Raw genomic sequence first — 17860 nt, 5'->3', positions numbered from 1 at the left:
CTTTTCTGGGCAAGGGTAGATACTCTGTATCTGTCTGACCTGAAATTTACTAGTTAGAGGTATTTACAATTTCAACAATGGATTATGCTTTGTCTTTTGATGACATATCTCTGTGAAGATGTTTTTTCAGTGGATGCTGTTTTTAAAATGGTGTGAAAATCATTGTAGAGCCAGAAATAAGAATGATAGTGTCTAGTCTCATTTCAGGCTTTGAGAAGTGTATATAAGGGGGAGCCCTGGGTGGCTCAGTGGTTTTGCACCTGCCTTTGACCCAGGGCGTGATCCTGGAGTCCCGGGATCGAGTCCCACATCAGGCTTCCTACATGGAGCCTGCTTCTCCCTCTGCCTGTCTCTCTCTCTCTCTCTCTCTCTCTCTCTCTCTGTGTGTGTGTGTGTGTCTCTCATGAATAAATAAATAAAATCTTTTTTAAAAAAAAGAAGTTTATATAGGCCTGAGAGGCACACAAACATTAATAAGTAATTGTGGTTATTTAAAATTAAATGAAAACACTATTTTTTCTTTTAGTTTACATGTATCATGCTTTTCAAATAGCTACTAAGTTGTTAGCACATAATATATATTGTGTTGTTTGCACCTAGCTACTCAATAAGCAGAACTTTCAGGTATTTCTTTAGTCATAGGGACACCATGAAAATAATCAGGTTAGAAAAGATGCAGTGAATCAAGAATATCTGAGACCTTTGCAACTAATCATTTTGAAAGGGATACCTATTAGTGATCAGTACAATCCAATCTGTACTACTTTAGAAGTCTGCACATTTTTCTATGAAGGATCACATTAAATATTTAGGCTTTGCCGTCCATATTTGGTTTCTGTCACATATTATTCCTTATTTGCCTGCTCATTTGTTTTTGCAGCCCTTTAAAAACTAAAAATAATTCTTACCTCATAGGTCATTCAAAAAAAACAGGCTATGGGCCAGTGAGGGACCACAGGGTACAGTTAGCCAGCCTCTGTTTTGGATCACTGAGAAACACAGCTAATTTTAGGGCTATAGTTTGGTACATATTCACTGATCCAACATAATAAAAACACTGATGAAGGAAGTTGCAAAGCACTTTTGGTGTTACCAAATTCTGAGATATTATTTTTTACATTTTAACATCTCAGATATTAGTTATTGTGCTTCTGCCTAGGTGGGGGTCATAGGGCAGTTACCATTGCCCGTGACATCGTAAAACTTGATCACAGATGTCTGTGTCATTTCTACCTCATTTTGCTTGCTTATTCTTTAATTACTCTTTAATTTAAAAAGAAACAAGAATGTGGTGTGAACATGGGGAAGCAAAAGAAAGCAAGAAATTTGTGACCATGAAGCAAATGCTTAATCTTTAAGATGAGAGGCTTAAAGAGAAGGATAGATTAAAGTATATAAAGAAAGATCCTGATGTACTCAATGAAAGAAAGGCCCCCCCAACATCCTTCCTTTTTATTCTTCCAATATAACACACAGCAGGACTCACCTTACCACATCCTGGCTGATACCAACTTTATCAACTTTTCCATTAAGGCCAAACTAGACTGAGTACAGTGAATGATGGGCTGTCTGTATGTCAAGTGTATCACTTGTATAACTGACTTTGTAATGGTTGAAATTGAGAAACTGGGGCTAAAGTATCCAGTGGCTCTAAGGATTGCAAGGATCCAAGATTTGAATGATTACCATGCACACACAAAGACACCTATGCAGATGACTGCTTCGTACAGAGAGTAACTTAGCACAAGTGTTACACTCTGGCCACAGTTCACCTGGACCTTAAAAGAAGAATAGGGAAGATCCCTGAAGGCCTCACCATGTATATTTCTAACCATAGATAAAACATTTAATAGATGCCAGATGATTATTAAGCCCCTTGGTTCTAATTCTTAAAAGACTAGACTAGGATTTAATTCTTAAAAGGGCTAAGTTTCTCTTCATTCCTTTATCCACTCTTTCTGTTGACAGTTCATATAACAATATTCTATAGCATGAATTATTCCACTTAGCCATTTGCTGTTATAAGCTGAGTACAGTTAGAAATGCTCACTTTTTGATGTTGTTTTAAAATTGATGTTTTGTATCATTTTAAATTTTGTTGCATCTTTTTATAAATCAATTGATTGCTCACATATAAGACATCTTCAAAAAAGTACATAATAATTTGTCATTGAAAAAAAATCTTACTGTACAGGAGTATTTTATTGGCCTCCTCTTCACCCAATTCCTGTGGGAAGGGTTTCTATTATAGGGCTAGGGGGGTAACCAAACACATGACACACAACACTGGACAGATGAGGAAAATAGCAGTGTATCAGTCATACATACTCATACCCTAGGGGAGGAGGACATTGTCATGCAGAGCCATGTAGGAGCTGTATTTAGAACAAAGTGAACAACCAGGGACTATAGGAACTAGACTTTAGTTTCAAGAACATAAAATCCTCCCTGATTCCTGTGGAAGGATGTGATTGCCTTGTTTGAATAATTCCATGGGCTGGCAGGGAACTCAAGGGTAAAAAGGAACTATGCTTGATCTCTGTAATAGGAAGGTGCTTGGCTATGGGTCCATCTCTACAGGAACAGAGTGAGAAGGGAAGCTTGCAGCTGAACCATTCAAGTCCTTCCCTCTTGTCTCCAAATACCAGGGCACATGTAATATTGGGCCTTACTTTTAGGCTTTAAGCCCCAAGAGGTAAATAATATAACAACATGGTTATGATCATGTTTTTCTAGGTAAAACAGAAAAATATATATCTTAGGGTACCTGGGTGGCTCAGTCAGCTAAGCATCTGACTCTTCACTCTTGGTTTTGGCTCAGATTATGATCTCAAGGTCCTGAGATCAGACATACATTGGGCTCCCTGCTTAGCATGGAGCCTGCTTAAGATTCTCTCTCCCTCTCTCTTTGCGCCTCTCCATTCCCTTTCTCTCTAAAAAAGAAAAAAGAACAAAGGAAGAAAGAAAAGAAAAGAAAAGGGAAAATTCAAACAAAATATGCCAGTTATAAATTTAAAGTAAGTCAAATTCTCTAATAACATTAAGGAGGAAAAATTAAGAAAGTGAATCAAATTTAATTTGCTTTATAAAATCTAAACTTAAACCCTGAAGAAAAGCACAAAATGATTATAACAGTAAACCATTGGCCAAACTCACAAGTGAAAAAAAAATTTTTTTTAGGTATCAATAATGTTATATAACTTCAGTGCAATGCTGAAAGAATATACCATAATCAAATAGGATATCACCCACCTCAGGAATAAAAGTATGGTTCAGTTTTTATTGAAAATACGTATTTATTAAAGTATTGGGTCCAAAGAGAACATTATTTTTTTTAATTTTTATTTATTTATGATAGTCACACAGAGAGAGAGAGAGGCAGAGACACAGGCAGAGGGAGAAGCAGGCTGCATGCACTGGGAGCCCAACATGGGATTCGATCCCGGTCTCCAGGATCGCGCCCTGGGCCAAAGGCAGGCGCTAAACCGCTGTGCCACCCAGGGATCCCAGAGAACATTATTTTACAAAAAATTTACCATAGTCAAAAAAATATTTACCATAGTCATATTGAAGTGTCACATTCACATTTCTGTTTTAAAAATCAGGGAACTAGGTCTCTGAAGAATACTTTCTGAGCAGAATTTTTTTGGTGGAAGGAAATATAACTTAGGTAGAACACAGAATTCACTAATAAAATAGAACTACTACACATACATTTTCTAGTTGTTATTACATTTTCACATTTAATACTCACATTTTTTAGAGTCTCTTACAATTCAAGAAAACAAGTAAAAAGAAATGTGATGGAAACACTAGAAAGAAAGCACTAAAGCTGACACAAAAAGAAATGTGAATCAAACCACAGGTAAAATATCACAGGGCATCCACTAGAAGGGTTGTCACCAAGAAGACAATAATAACAAACGTTAGCAAAATGTGGATAAATTGAAAGACTTGGGGCGCCTGGGTGGATCAGTTGGTTAAACGTCTGATTCTTGATTTTGGCTCAGGTCATAATGTCAGGATCCTGGGATCGAGCCCTGTGTTGGGCTTTGTGTGGGACATGGAGCCTCCTTGAGATTCTCTCTCTCCCTCTGCCTCTGACCCTCCTTTTCTCCCTTTCTAAAGAAAAATAAAACAAAACAAAACGGAAAGCCTTGTACACTCCTGATGGGATTTACAGTCATTTAGAAGATCTAAAAAGTTAAGCATAGAGTTATCATGTGATCCAGGAATTCTATTATATATATATATATATATATATATATATATATATATATATATTCGGGTGAAATGAAAATATATGTCCCACAAAAACTTGTATAGAAATGTGTGCAACCACATTATCAAAATAGCCAGAAAGCAGAAACAACCCAATGCCTGTCAATGATGAATGGATAAACCAATATGGTATATCCATATATTGAAATATTATCTAGCCATAGAGTAGAATGAAGCTCTGATACATACTGCTACATGTATTGTCCTCGAAAACATTCTAAGTGAAAGAAACTGAACACAAAATCCACATATTGTAAGATTTGTATGTAAAATATCTAGAATGGACAAGTGTGCAGAGAATACAGATTCAGGGGTGCCAGTGGATGGGGTTGGGGGTCAGGAACAGTGAGTGATTTATTGTGGATATGGGGTATTCTTTGGGGTGATGAAAATATTCTAGAATTAGTGATACTGAATACATAACTTTGTGACTCTTGAAGCCCATTGAATTGTACCCTTTAAAATCATGAACTTTTCAAAATGGAATTATCTCTCAATAAAGCTATCATTAAAAAACAACCAAGACTGGGGTGCATTGGAGGCTCAGTAAATTGAGCATCTGACTCTTAATTTTGGCTCAGGTCATGATCTCAGGGTATTCAATCCCGCTAGGACTCCATGCTCAATGGGGAGTCTGCTTGAGGATTCTCTCTCTCTCCCTCTGCCCCTTCTACTCTCTCTCTCTCTCTCTCTCTCTGGAATAAATAAATACATCTTTAAAAAAAAAAAAAAGCAAATCAGGCCAAGATGGAGTGACAGAGATTGAATTTACCCTCATAGCAGACATAAACAACAACTGGAAAAAATTCATTAAACAACAGTCTTCAAGAATTTAGATATTTGGCAGTTGAGGACAGAGATTCCAGAATAGGAATCATGGAAGTGAGCCCTACATTTGTTCCAACCTGGAGAGATTTTCCATGACACAACCTAAGAGGAAAGACTCAAGCATTGTCCAGTAGTTTATCTGAGTCCTGTTGATGGAGCTGGGAATTTAAGGAGGCCAAAACAACCAGAGTTCTTAGGGCAGAGTACCTAGCCTAAAGAATATGTCTGTACAAAGATTTACACATAATGCTCATAGCAGCTTCATTTGTCATAGAAAAAAAATTGGAGACAACTCAAATGCCCATCAATAGGTGAATGAACAAATATATTGTGATATATACATACAATGAAATACTACTCAGCTTTAAAAACATTAATTATGGATACATACAAACAACATTAATCTATCTCAAGATAATTATGCTAAGATTGTGTCTTTTGTGTTGAGTTTTGGTAATATTTTGTTTCTTGATCTGGTTGCTGATTATAAGGGTATACTTGCTTGATATAAATTCACATGATCTGTATACTTTTCTAAAATATATTTCAATAAAACAAATTTACAAATCAATGACTTTTGTAGTTTTGGCAATAGCTAGTTTAATAAAATAATATAAAGCCCTCACTTGAAATAGAAAAAAAGTAATCCTTGAAAAAAAGTTTAGTAAATTTATCCTCATGTGAAGATATATGCAAACTGTTATAAAATATAATTGAATATGTGAATGAATTGAGTCATACTACATTCCTAGGTGGAAATACTGAGTTATCATAAAATGTAACTTCTTTCATATTATCTCATTGTCTTCTTTAAGTCAGGATAGAAATGTTGACAAAAAATGTTTTTCAGAGAGAAAATAGAGGAGAGAGAACTTGCCCTACTCACTGATATTTGCCATTGCTTTTGCAACAAAAGACTTCCTTCCTAGGCTTAGGGACTTCCTCTTCTGAAGAGGCTAAGGCTGTCTCCTTAAAAGACTTATAAATGCAAAATCTTTGAATTCCCAACCTCCATAGCTCAAGTTGCAGTCAAATGGTTTACACCATGCTCATCAGACATGCCCCTCCTCAGGTTGTAATTGGAAATTAATATTGTGTTGACAGGTAGTAGTAGAGACATCCACTACTTCTGGCTTCTAGCAGTGGCAGGGGAAGCAATTGCAGTGGGAGTGTCCAGCATTGGGAATATGTCCTACCTCAGTCCCCATGGCAGTAGAAGAGTGCTGGGGAATGAATGAAAGCATTCTTCCTGTCTGGGTAACTGCTATGCCTATTTCTCCAGCACCTCAAGAGATTCTTCCAACTACCACTATCTTTGATAGCTCTTTCTTGCCTGTAAATTAGACTCTCATGTTTACAACACAAAGGTTAGCACTCAGAATGATTGCAATCAACAACCTTTCTGCCCAGAGAGTTGGTGAAATGTAGGATTTATGTGGCTTTGTTTGTGCTGAAAGCAGTGAAAAATCCTGGTACAGTTAAGGGCTGGAACTCTAGCAGCTGGTAATATGCATTGACTGGCTGTGGTTACATGTAATAAAAGGCCCATGGAAGGCAAAGCTTGGGAATCTGTGTGACCTGTACAAGGAAGGATATATAGAGTATGAGAATTTCAAGGGATTGGAGGTGAACAAGTTGCTTCCAATAGCGTAGGACAACTTACAGACAGAGAGTAACAACTTTAAAGTCTAAGATCCTTAGCTCAAGACATAGATTTAAAAGCAGAGAGTTTTAATAACTCTAACATGATACAGTCTCTTACCTCTTGCACCCCAATGCTGGGATAGTCAAAGAAATCAACCTGGTGGGGCATCTGTATGGCTCAGTCAGTTAAGCATCTGCCTTAGGTTCTGGTCATGATCCTGGGGTCCTGGAATCAAGCCCCTGCCTGTTCAGTGGGGAGCCTGCTTCTCCCTCTTCCTCTGCTCCAGCCCCCCACCACTCGTACTCTTTCTTGTTCTCTCTTTCTCAAATAAATAAATCTTGCAAGTTTCACTAAGACAATAGACCATATGCCCATGAAATTATTTTCTATTATTATACCTTCCAGTTTTTTTCTAAAATATTTGTGGTTATATTTTATTCATGATGGTTTCATTTTTCTTGATATTGTAAATGGAATGTTTTACATTCACATTATAACTTGTAATTACAGAGAATATCTAATAATTTTCATATATAGGTATTATAATCATTCACTTAAATCTCTTGGTTCTAAATAGTTGTCAAATAATTTATTCATTTCCCTCATAGGTACATCACCTATATATAATTATAATTCCCAGTCTTTCTTTCCAAAATTTATATATCCTTTTCCTCAAGAAAACATACTACCTTATTTATTTGTATACATCTTCTAATCCCAAATATTCTCAAATATTTTCCATTTTTAAATAAATTTTGAGTTTTTATTTTCAAATACCTACTCAGCATCTTTTGAATTTACCTTACTTTTCTTTCATTTGCCCTATTAATATGGTGAAATATGTCAATTGATTTTCTATTAATGTTCTGTCTTAGTCTGGGCCACAACATTTTTTTTTTAATAGCAAGTCTTCTTCTCAGGGGACAAACCTAAGTGACTTAGGAAGATTTCAGGAACTCACTTGTGTCCACACCTCCAGATCCTTAGCACTTCCTAGAGTTGACCTGGCAAGAAACAGAGTAGGAGAAATGATATTTTCCTGTTTTTACTTCAACCTACCCCAAGGCCAGAAAACACATGAGCCAGGGTGTGAAATGAAAAAGAAAAATAATAGGAACTTAAGAGAAGAAAACCCACCAACTTTGTTAGGGAGGGATGTATTTTTTTTTATTATTCCTTCATCAAATAAGATGTATGGTGATTTTATAAAGATCAACTAACTTGCATGTTACCTCTTACCTTATCTGAGTTTTGTTCCTTGAAGATAGTACTTGACCTTTTATTTTAGCTGTGTTCCAACTCTTTTTTTTTCTTTTGTTCCAACTCTTATATGAGATTTCCAAAATGACATATTCTATTTCTTCAAACAGCTAACGCGCAATGACTTGTGCTATCTGTGTAGAGCAGCACTGACCTAGCAGGTAGAGTTCCTTAGGCATGCCTCCTTCACAGTGAGAAAGCCTTCCTCTAATTATATGCACTCATGTTTGAAAATTATAGAGATTCTTAAAATCATCAGTCTACTTATTAAAAATGAATTATTTGCTTAAAGGTTAAAAGTTGAATACATTTCAAAGTATACATGCACTTTTATATCATGAATATGTTGTAATCTTGCAGTATTTTCCATATCAAAAATAATATATATAGGAGAAGAGAGTGGATTAATTTTTTTCTTCATATCAGCCTTTAAGAAAGGAGAAGAAATTAATGGTTTTTAAAGTTAGATATGGCTTGTGTCTTTATTAACATTCTTTCACTGACTAAGGAGGAAAGCCAGGGTCAAGCCACAGACCTAGTGATTCCACCTGTTGGTCCTTCTGCATACTACACAGCCTCACAAAGCTAGGCTCAATGGATTCAGTTCAGCCCCTGGACTCTTTTTTTTTTTTTTTTTAATTTATGATAGTCACACACACAGAGAGAGAGAGAGGCAGAAACACAGGCAGAGGGAGGAGCAGGCTCCATGCACCAGGAGGCTGACATGGGATTTGATCCCAGGTCTCCAGGATCGCGCCCGGGCCAAAGGCAAGCGCTAAACCGCTGCACCACCCAGGGATTCCCAGCCCCTGTACTCTTATAAAGACCTCATCAACCTGATCTCTCTGATCCAATATCACCTGTTCTTCTAGGTTCAACTCATCTCACTGACCTTTTTTCTCATTGCTGAAAAATGTACTGTTCTCCCCTTTCTCTGAACAGCAATAAAATTCAGGCTAATGTATAAATTTTGGCACTCATATATTTTTAATATTATCCAATTATATTATGATATGGTACTTTGTTGCTTTCAAAAGTTTATTCAGTTAGATTTTGCCTCAAACAACTTCCTTACCCTGACAAAATCCAGCATCAAGTGGAGTGTCTGATACCCAGCAGTATACATGATTAAATAGAATTCTTTGTAGATTCATAAAGTCCCAAAAGCATGAGGTCAGAGAGGAAACTTGGAAGGTCTTTTCCTACTTTACTGCCTCTGTGCCCACATTGATGACTAAAGTGAATAACACTTTTAATATAGAACATTAAAAAATTAAATTGTAAGAACCTATAAAGAAATTAACTAAATAATATTTTTAAATTGAAGCCTACGTAAACCACAGTGATAATTGGTTGAGTGATTTTCATACTGTGTTCCCTGGAGTTCTGGGATTCTCTGAGGTGTATCAGGGCCTTTGAGAGGATGAAAAGGAAAGAAGACTAAGTAGATAAAAGTCATCCTCCTCAAAACAACCTAAGCCAGAATAGTTCCATTGTTATTTGTTTTATGTTTTGGGTTCTTTAAAACGTTTCTTCCATAAAAAGAGGCTCAGCTGATTAAACCAATTGATAACTTTAAAAACTACTCATTTGGTCAAATGCTTTTCTTTTAGGTATAAAGAAAACAGGTCAGCTAGGACAAGTAACTATCTGACCTTCCCCAGCTTGATAATGTCAGACTTGACACAAGAGACAGACTTAGGAAACATTTAGAAAGAACTGCCTGTTTGCTGAGTACCTCTATGTATCCTCATGCATCCATCATGCAGCCTCTGGTATAGGGATAGAAAGATTTGCCCTAACAACTGGTCAAGGGAGTTGATTATCATGAAAAATATCTATTTTACCTCTCCTTTTTCATTCAGAAAGATGCTGAGGCTATTTTTAAACATTTAAAAATGTTATTTTTAAAATGTTATTTTAAAAATATTAAGAAAACCAGTAAAAACTACCTAGCATTTTATACGTATAAATAATTTTGTTTACAAAATACTAATCTAAGGAGACACATGTGCTTTAGTGGTATATCTCTCCCCCTGCAAACTGTCCTGTTCAAGGGAATGATTTTTTTGTCATAGGCTTAAGCTTTGCGGTGAAGTGGGTTCTACCTAAGGAAACCACTTGAGGGAGCCAAAGGCATTTCTCTCAAAGTCTGCATCCGTTTGGAGAAGGCTGCTTTCCACCTCATTGTAAATTTAAAGGAAGTGGGTGGGGAAGCCCAAGGTCTGGGAAAATGACCATAATAATAGTACCTTGTGTTTATATAGCACCTTTCTTCAATTAGCTCAGCAAGTTGGGATATGATTATTCAGCTGGGAGCTTCTAGTTGTGGGAAATGAGGCACAAGGCAGACACGTGGCCTAGGTGGGACAGAGGGTGAGACAAAATCTTACTCGTTTCAAATGCTCATTCATTATTTTTACACTAAAAGGCTGATGTGTGACCTTTCCTGGCTATTTCCTTAGAAACAATAAGCTGAGAATTCAGAGTCCCAAACTCAAACACATTTAATGGAAAGCCCCATAAGTTCTACTAGGAGAAGAAACCATGCTCCTCAGAGCCAAGAAGGGAATTATAAGAGAATTCTTTTCAACTATATAAGTGTACTTACAAGGTGACAAGTTGAATATACCAATTCCAAAGCAAGTTGTAAAAATAACAGAGCTTAAAAAAATCCTCAGATACATTTCACTTTTATTCCTCAAGTAAATCTACTCAAATTTGTATTTTAAATCATTCATCTTCTTTCTGTTCTCTGCTAAAAAATGACCCCAAAAATAAGAAAAAAGTTGAACTTGTATTAGAAAAACTAAACTCTTGTACCACATAACAAAATACTATTTCTGCAGTCTAATGTGTTGGTGAAATGCTCCAACACTATTTAGTAGAGAAACATCTACATAAAAGATCATTTAATTATCAGACAATTAGGTCTGGTTTAATCATTGACAGAGAAGATGGCTATAGTGAAAGTTTCCAATGAGAGCATTTGCAATGACCGATGCGTAGTACATGATTAAGATGTTTTCTTCCTGTAGAGCCATTTAGGGTCTCACCTGCTAATGAAAGGCCTCACATTTCCTCCAAGTACTAAACATGTGCTTCTTTTTTTTTTTTTTTTTTAATTTTTATTTATTTATGATAGTCACAGAGAGAGAAAGAGAGAGAGGCAGAGACACAGGCAGAGGAAGAAGCAGGCTCCATGCACCGGGAGCCAGACGTGGGATTCGATCCCGGGTCTCCAGGATCGCGCCCTGGGCCAAAGGCAGGCGCCAAACCGCTGCACCACCCAGGGATCCCTTTTTTTTTTTTTTTTTTTTTTTTTTTTAATGAAGATAGAAGCATTTTCTTTTTTTCCTTGTTTAAAATTCAAATTTAATTAGCCAACTTTAGTTTTGGATGTACAGTTCAGTAATTCATCAGTTGTGTATAACACCCAGTGCTCATCACACCATGTGCTCCCCTTAATGTCCATCACCCAATTACCCCATCCATCTAAATGTGAGACACGAATCCATCAAAATTCTAGAAGAGAACACAGGCAGCAACCTCTTCGATCTTGACCACAGCAACTTCTTGCTAGACACATCTCTAAGGGCAAGGGAAACAAGCAAAAATGAACTGTTAGGACTTCATCAAAATACCAAGTTTCTGCACAACAAAGGAAGTAGTCAACAAAACTAAAAAGCAACCTAAGGAATGGGAGAAGATATTTGCAAATGGCATATCAGATAAAGGGTTAATATCCAAGATCTATAAAGAACTTATCAAACTCAACACCCAAAAAACAAATAATCCAGTCAAGAAATGGGCAGAAGACCTACACAGAAATTTCTCCAAAGAAGACATACAAACAGTTAACTGACACATGGAAAAAAATGCTCAACACTGTGTGGCATCAGGGAATACAAATCAAAACCCATGCCTTTAACCTCTGATTGGGATGTGGGCATTTACTCACATGTATGTTTGAGGCTGACTGTCCTTTTATAGGTTTGAACCCAATAGATTCACCCTCCAGGGTCAGTCATATTTTTACCAAACACATATTTTTTCTTTAAATTTCAGATGATGCTTGAATTTGGCTTTCTTAATAGTTCAAATGATTGTAACAGATGTCTGTTACATAAAGGGTTTCTCCAAGGTGTTGGGGGACTAAAATAATTGCAATTAACTGATTTTCATGTTATGAAAACATCCAACTCAGAGATTCTGCATATCTTGAAATGGAAAGCAATCAAGTCATGCTTCTATCTCTTGCTTACCTCTTTCCCTCCTCCACATTATACCAATTATTTATTGAGTTTTATGAAGAATCTATTTGTTTGTACCTTACTTATTTGCATGCCTGCTTCAAGAAGTCTTCTTTTCTGGGACTGGTGCAGACTGACTTCTAGAAACTGCCTATAACAATTATATATTATGTCTCAACAGAATGTAAATACATAGGATGTGGCCTTGGAGATCAGGGGTTTTAAGGGTATTTGACTACCTGAATAGCGCAAAAATACATAAATCTAAAGGTACAAAAAATAAAGTGGTGGTACCTTAGACTTGAGCTTATCACCAACCAACTCTTATTTTAAGTCATTGATTCCTCAAATCTTAGCTAAAAGGCCAAGTCACAGCAAGGTAAGGTAACCTGCTCATGCATACCAGTGGTAGATATAAGTCTTCAAAGCTAGATCTTCTATAGTAGCCTTTATTGTATTTTTTGAATTAATCCTTACATTCCATATGGATTTTTTAACTTCCAGGCAATAAGTTGGATGGAAAAGCCAAATTTTCTTAAGATAGAGGATAAATCAATTTATTTTATTCCATAAGTATTTTTGAGGCACTATTCTGTGTAGTGTTCTGCTTGATGGAGATGAAGAGGTAGGGTTTGACTTCCAAGATTTCAGAAATATTCCTTATGTCTTCTAATCAATTTAGATAAAATAAACCCTGGTAGCTGCAGTTTTAAATTTCCTGATTAGTAGTGTTTTCACAACCAGGAAAAATCCATATGCAATATTAAATGAAGTAAAGTATTAAAATTTCTTTTTCATGATAGTTTTTCTCCACAGTTGTTCATGTAAACATTCAAAATGCAAATTTTACCTGAAAGTTATTAAGTACAAGATTTCATTCAAAATTTGAGAACTTTAGGGATCCCTGGGTGGCGCAGTGGTTTGGCGCCTGCCTTTGGCCTAGGGCACGATCCTGGAGACCCGGGATCGAATCCCACGTCTGGCTCCCGGTGCATGGAGCCTGCTTCTCCCTCTGCCTGTGTCTCTGCCTCTCTCTCTCTCTCTCTGTGTGACTATCATAAATAAATAAAAAAATTTTTTTGAGAACTTTAGTCATTATTATTCACATATACATAATCTGTGACTTCCTGAAGGTAGGGATTTTATCTTGATCATCCTGATGTCTCATAGCATGAGTAAGACTGACAATAAATGCCTGGTAAATAAAGGAAGATTGGATCAATATACAGATGCTTAAAGGTTACTATACGGTTACTCAAGAACAGAGAAAGGAGATAAAATGGAAAATGAACAAGGATAGATGTTTAAGGATCAACTACACTTAGGTCATTGCAGAAAGGAAAGAAGTTGGAGAAAAATATGATAAACAACCAGTTTGTTTTGGCAGTAGTGTTAAAGGTTAAAAATGATAAGAAATGTGGTAGCTATTAGAATTCTCCATAATTATTGCAGTTCTCTCTTCTTTGGGGTACATTAAAGATTGTGTGTCCCTGACTTGTTTTGATTAATGAAATATGGTTGAAAGTGATGTGTGTTATTTCCCACTGAATGTTTTGAGAGCCAACGAGAACTTCCCCATGCTTTTTGTTTGTTTGTTTCCTTTTGTTGACTAAAGGTTTAGGCAAAAGCTGCTTCATAAGCTTAGGACAAAGCATGAGAACGTAATGTGCATCAGAGAGTCCCCTGCCAACTCATGAAGAGCATGCAGCATACTGAGAAATACATCTTACATGTTTAAGGGCATAGATTATGGGGTTGTTACTACAACATAACCTAACCTATCCTGGCTGATACAGAGAGTAATAAGAGCTTTATTATTAGATAAGATTGATTAAAATATTCAGAATTTTCAGTTTTACATTTCTAGGCAGGAAGTAAATTTAAAATTTTTAAAAATGAGTTATTATGGACAAAAGTGCTGATTACCCATTTTAAATATTTAATATAAAAGGAAGAGAATTCTCTCTTGTGTATTCCTATCAGTTTTTTAAAAAATATCATAAGAAATATAATGATGAGAGAAAATGTATATTGATACTAGAATAAGAATAGTTCAGCAACATGCCAACACTTTGAATAGTATTGAAGAAGAATATCTGAAAGAAAGATGGGATTGAGGCAATCACTGAGAGACCTGTTTACCACATTAGAAAAAGTCTGTGTTTGGAGAACACAGATCTCACACCTACCAGAACTATAATAACATCTTCCAGTGTGGAAAACAAGACACTAGAAGTCTCTGAGGACTGAGCCTAATTTCGATCCTACTGACTTTTGGGGGGAAGTAGAGACTCACCTGTTGAAGTCATACTTGAGTTGTTAAGTAAAGAACAAGTTAAATAAAATGGGGGTAATATTTCACTGGCCACTGATGAGGTTAGCTAGAGAGTGGTGTCACTGGCTAAGTTATATTTAGGCTGCCATAACAGCCTCATATAAGAAAGTTTTAGAATGGGATCAAATCTTCCTATATGGGATACAGCCCTCTATTTTCACCAAGGGTGTCAGATATATGACTTGGCAAAGGTAAACACGACTAAATTTTTCCCACCTTCTGTAGGGTAGCAGTGACTTAACTAGGGACCTAAATGATATCCAAAAGCACCCATTTCACTCTCCAAAATAGAAAAATATGATCTCTTTCTATAAGGTTAGTAAACAGAAACATCACTATAAACAAGAAATCAGTAAGTAAGTATATCTTAAGGGACAAGCCACTGAAAGAACCAGAAGAAATCTTTAGACAACCTCTAATTAAACCTTCAAAGAAATCTGAAAGGATATTGCATCTATGAAATTTTTAAAAAGAGGAAAAAATTCACAACAGAGAAAAAGTTAAAAATGTGATTGCTAAACAAAAATATGTACAATGGAGATAGTAAACTGCTTAAAATAAGTTACTTAGAAAAATTAGAGCAAAAAAATAAAGACATAAAAGTTAAGAGAAATTATTAGAAATAAAGATAACAGAATAGGGAGGTCAAATGTAGGAATTTCAGAAGGGATGAATTGGGGATAAGACATAATACAGACATGGGGAGAAAATTGCCCTAGACAAAGAAAACTCTGATATTTAGAAGCAGAGGGCTCCTAGCTAAAAACCAGGGATTTTTAGTTTAAAAAACACTCACTCCATTAATATTTTGTCACAAACATATTAGGGGAAATTTTAAAAATTGTTTCTAGAATAAAAAACATTCCATATAGGTATTCAGTCAGAAAATGATACAAACATTGGCATAGGAAAAACAGGAATTCATAATAATAGTTTATGAAAGAAGAAATATAAATAGCCAATAAACATGTGGAGAAACAAGGACTTAAACAAGAGTGACAATTTCTTACTTATCACATTGGAGTGAATTAAAAATAGTAAAATGCTTGGTGTAATCAAAAGTACTTGGAAATGTGCACTCTAGAACATTTTGGAATTAATAAATTAATTAGAAATTAGAAGAGACTTTTTTTTTTTTTTTTTAAAGATTTCTATTTTATTTTATTTTTTTTTTATTAAAGTTTTTTTTTTTTTATTTTTATTTTTTTTTAAAGATTTTATTTATTTATTCATGATAGTCACACAGAGAGAGAGAGAGAGAGAGAGGCAGAGACACAGGCAGAGGGAGAAGCAGGCTCCATGCATCAGGAGCCCGACGTGGGATTCGATCCTGAGTCTCCAGGATCGTGCCCTGGGCCAAAGGCAGGCGCTAAACCGCTGCGCCACCCAGGGATCCCAGAAGAGACTTTTTGTATGACAGTTGAGAACATGTAGTTAATACTTTTTGTGATTTTTTGACAAAATTTATATTTCCTAGAATATACCCAAATTAAAAAAAAAATCACTTCATTGTACAAAGATCTGACCATAAGAATATTCAGCAAAATAAATAAATAAATAATAAAAACATATCATCTGAAACAAATGAAATATCTAAAATTTGGCCTTTGTACAATCATGAATAATATACTGCAGATGTATAAGCTTAAATGAATAGATAGATATTCACAAAATCAGACTAAAAAAGCCAATATATTCACATTTGTTGTTTGGATAAAGCTCCAGTAGCTAAACAACCCTCTTTATTATGGGAGTCAGGCAGAGTCCTCCTTATCCCTTCAGTTCTCTACTAGCCCACAGAAGTACTATTCAAACAAGCCAATCACACACTTCTTTAGGAACCAAGGTTTGCCCCATTCCCCTTGATACTACAGCACCTGTCTCCCACAACCCCTGGTTCTGCACTCTGCTCCAAGGGCAACGGCAACCCCCTCTGTCACCATGTGTTGACAGTAGTGACCTCCTCTGGGCTGTGTCTGTGACTACTATACCTTTGTCAAACTCATCTGTACACTATCAGATGTCACATGTTTGACCATTCCCATAACCCTAGGGTGGGGTTAACCAATAGGGTGAAGAGACAGGAAAGGAAGCAAAAAGTTTAAAGGTTTAGATGAAATAGATTGATGGAGCAATGTCTTAGAGCAGAGACAAGCTGGTGGACACCAGCAGATAAGTAAATGAGTTAATTTTGTTAAGAAAGAGGACTTCACTCTGTTATAAAGAAGAAAGGGACGATAGAATGAGTGATGACCCAGCTAAACCCTTGCAAGATAATTTGGGTATTGCTAATAAAGAAAGAGGCAATGTCATCTGCTAAGATCAAAAAGCAGTAATAAGGACTGGATCTTAAGAAATGGATCCATTAGAAAAAAAATCATTAGGATATTTTAGCTCTCCAAGTGTATAATTAACAACTAATAATAATTTCAAGGCAATTAATTATCTCACATAATAAGAAGCCTAAAAGCACCCAGTTCCAGAATGGGTTCCAGAGCTCAACAAATATCAGGATGCATGACTGTCATCTTCTTTTTTAAAAAGGATTTTTATAAAGTAAAGGATTTTTTTAAAGTAAAAGGATTTTTTTATTTTTAAGTAATCCCTACCACCAATGTGGGGCTTGAACTCACAACCCTGAGATCAATAGTTGCATGCTCTACTGATTGAGCCAGCCAGGTGCCCCATAGGTTCATTATCTTTAAAACTTTCTCTGCCTTCTCCTGAAAGTGGTTGGATGGCTTCTGCAGATCCCAGCGTCACAATTTGACATGACTTTCCTAAAGAAGGGACACAGGAAGTAGAAAAGAAACCACTGGAAGCCTCCAGCAAATATCCCTTAATATCATTGGCCTAAACCGATCAGGAGCTATCGCAAGACTAGCAATTGGTAAAGGAAATGCAATTAGCTTGACTGGCTTCAACAATCATTAAGCAAATAACAAAGGGAGAAAGAATTCAAAGTAAGCAATTTACAGACTTTGTTCAAGGGAGTCTGAACAAGTTTTGTAGGAGCAGCTATGGATAATGCCATAATAAATACATAAAACATGAATGAAAGAATTACTGGGCAGCTGTCAATGTAACATTGAAGGTGGAAATCCATGAATTTATAGAGAACATGATATCCTAGATTTGAGACTTTCTTTGGAAAACAGCACTCTAGGAATCAGAAGTAAATCAATATGTGGAGTATCAAAGGGAAAAAAGAAGAATGCTAGGATGTTCGTGAAAACTGTATTGAATGGCTCACCATGG

The 17860-nt window shown here is 36.0% G+C and overlaps 1 pseudogene; it reads left to right on the top strand.

Annotated features, from left to right (window-relative positions):
* Positions 1 to 1307: 1307 nt before the first annotated feature.
* LOC129523285 (rRNA-processing protein FCF1 homolog) lies at positions 1308 to 1886 on the top strand (annotated as a pseudogene).
* Positions 1887 to 17860: the final 15974 nt, after the last annotated feature.

The sequence above is a fragment of the Nyctereutes procyonoides genome, unplaced genomic scaffold, assembly GCF_905146905.1.
Source record: "Nyctereutes procyonoides isolate TBG_1078 unplaced genomic scaffold, NYPRO_anot_genome, whole genome shotgun sequence".
NCBI classification, from domain to species: Eukaryota; Metazoa; Chordata; class Mammalia; order Carnivora; family Canidae; genus Nyctereutes; species Nyctereutes procyonoides.
This window is presented reverse-complemented; position numbering and strand designations above follow the sequence as displayed.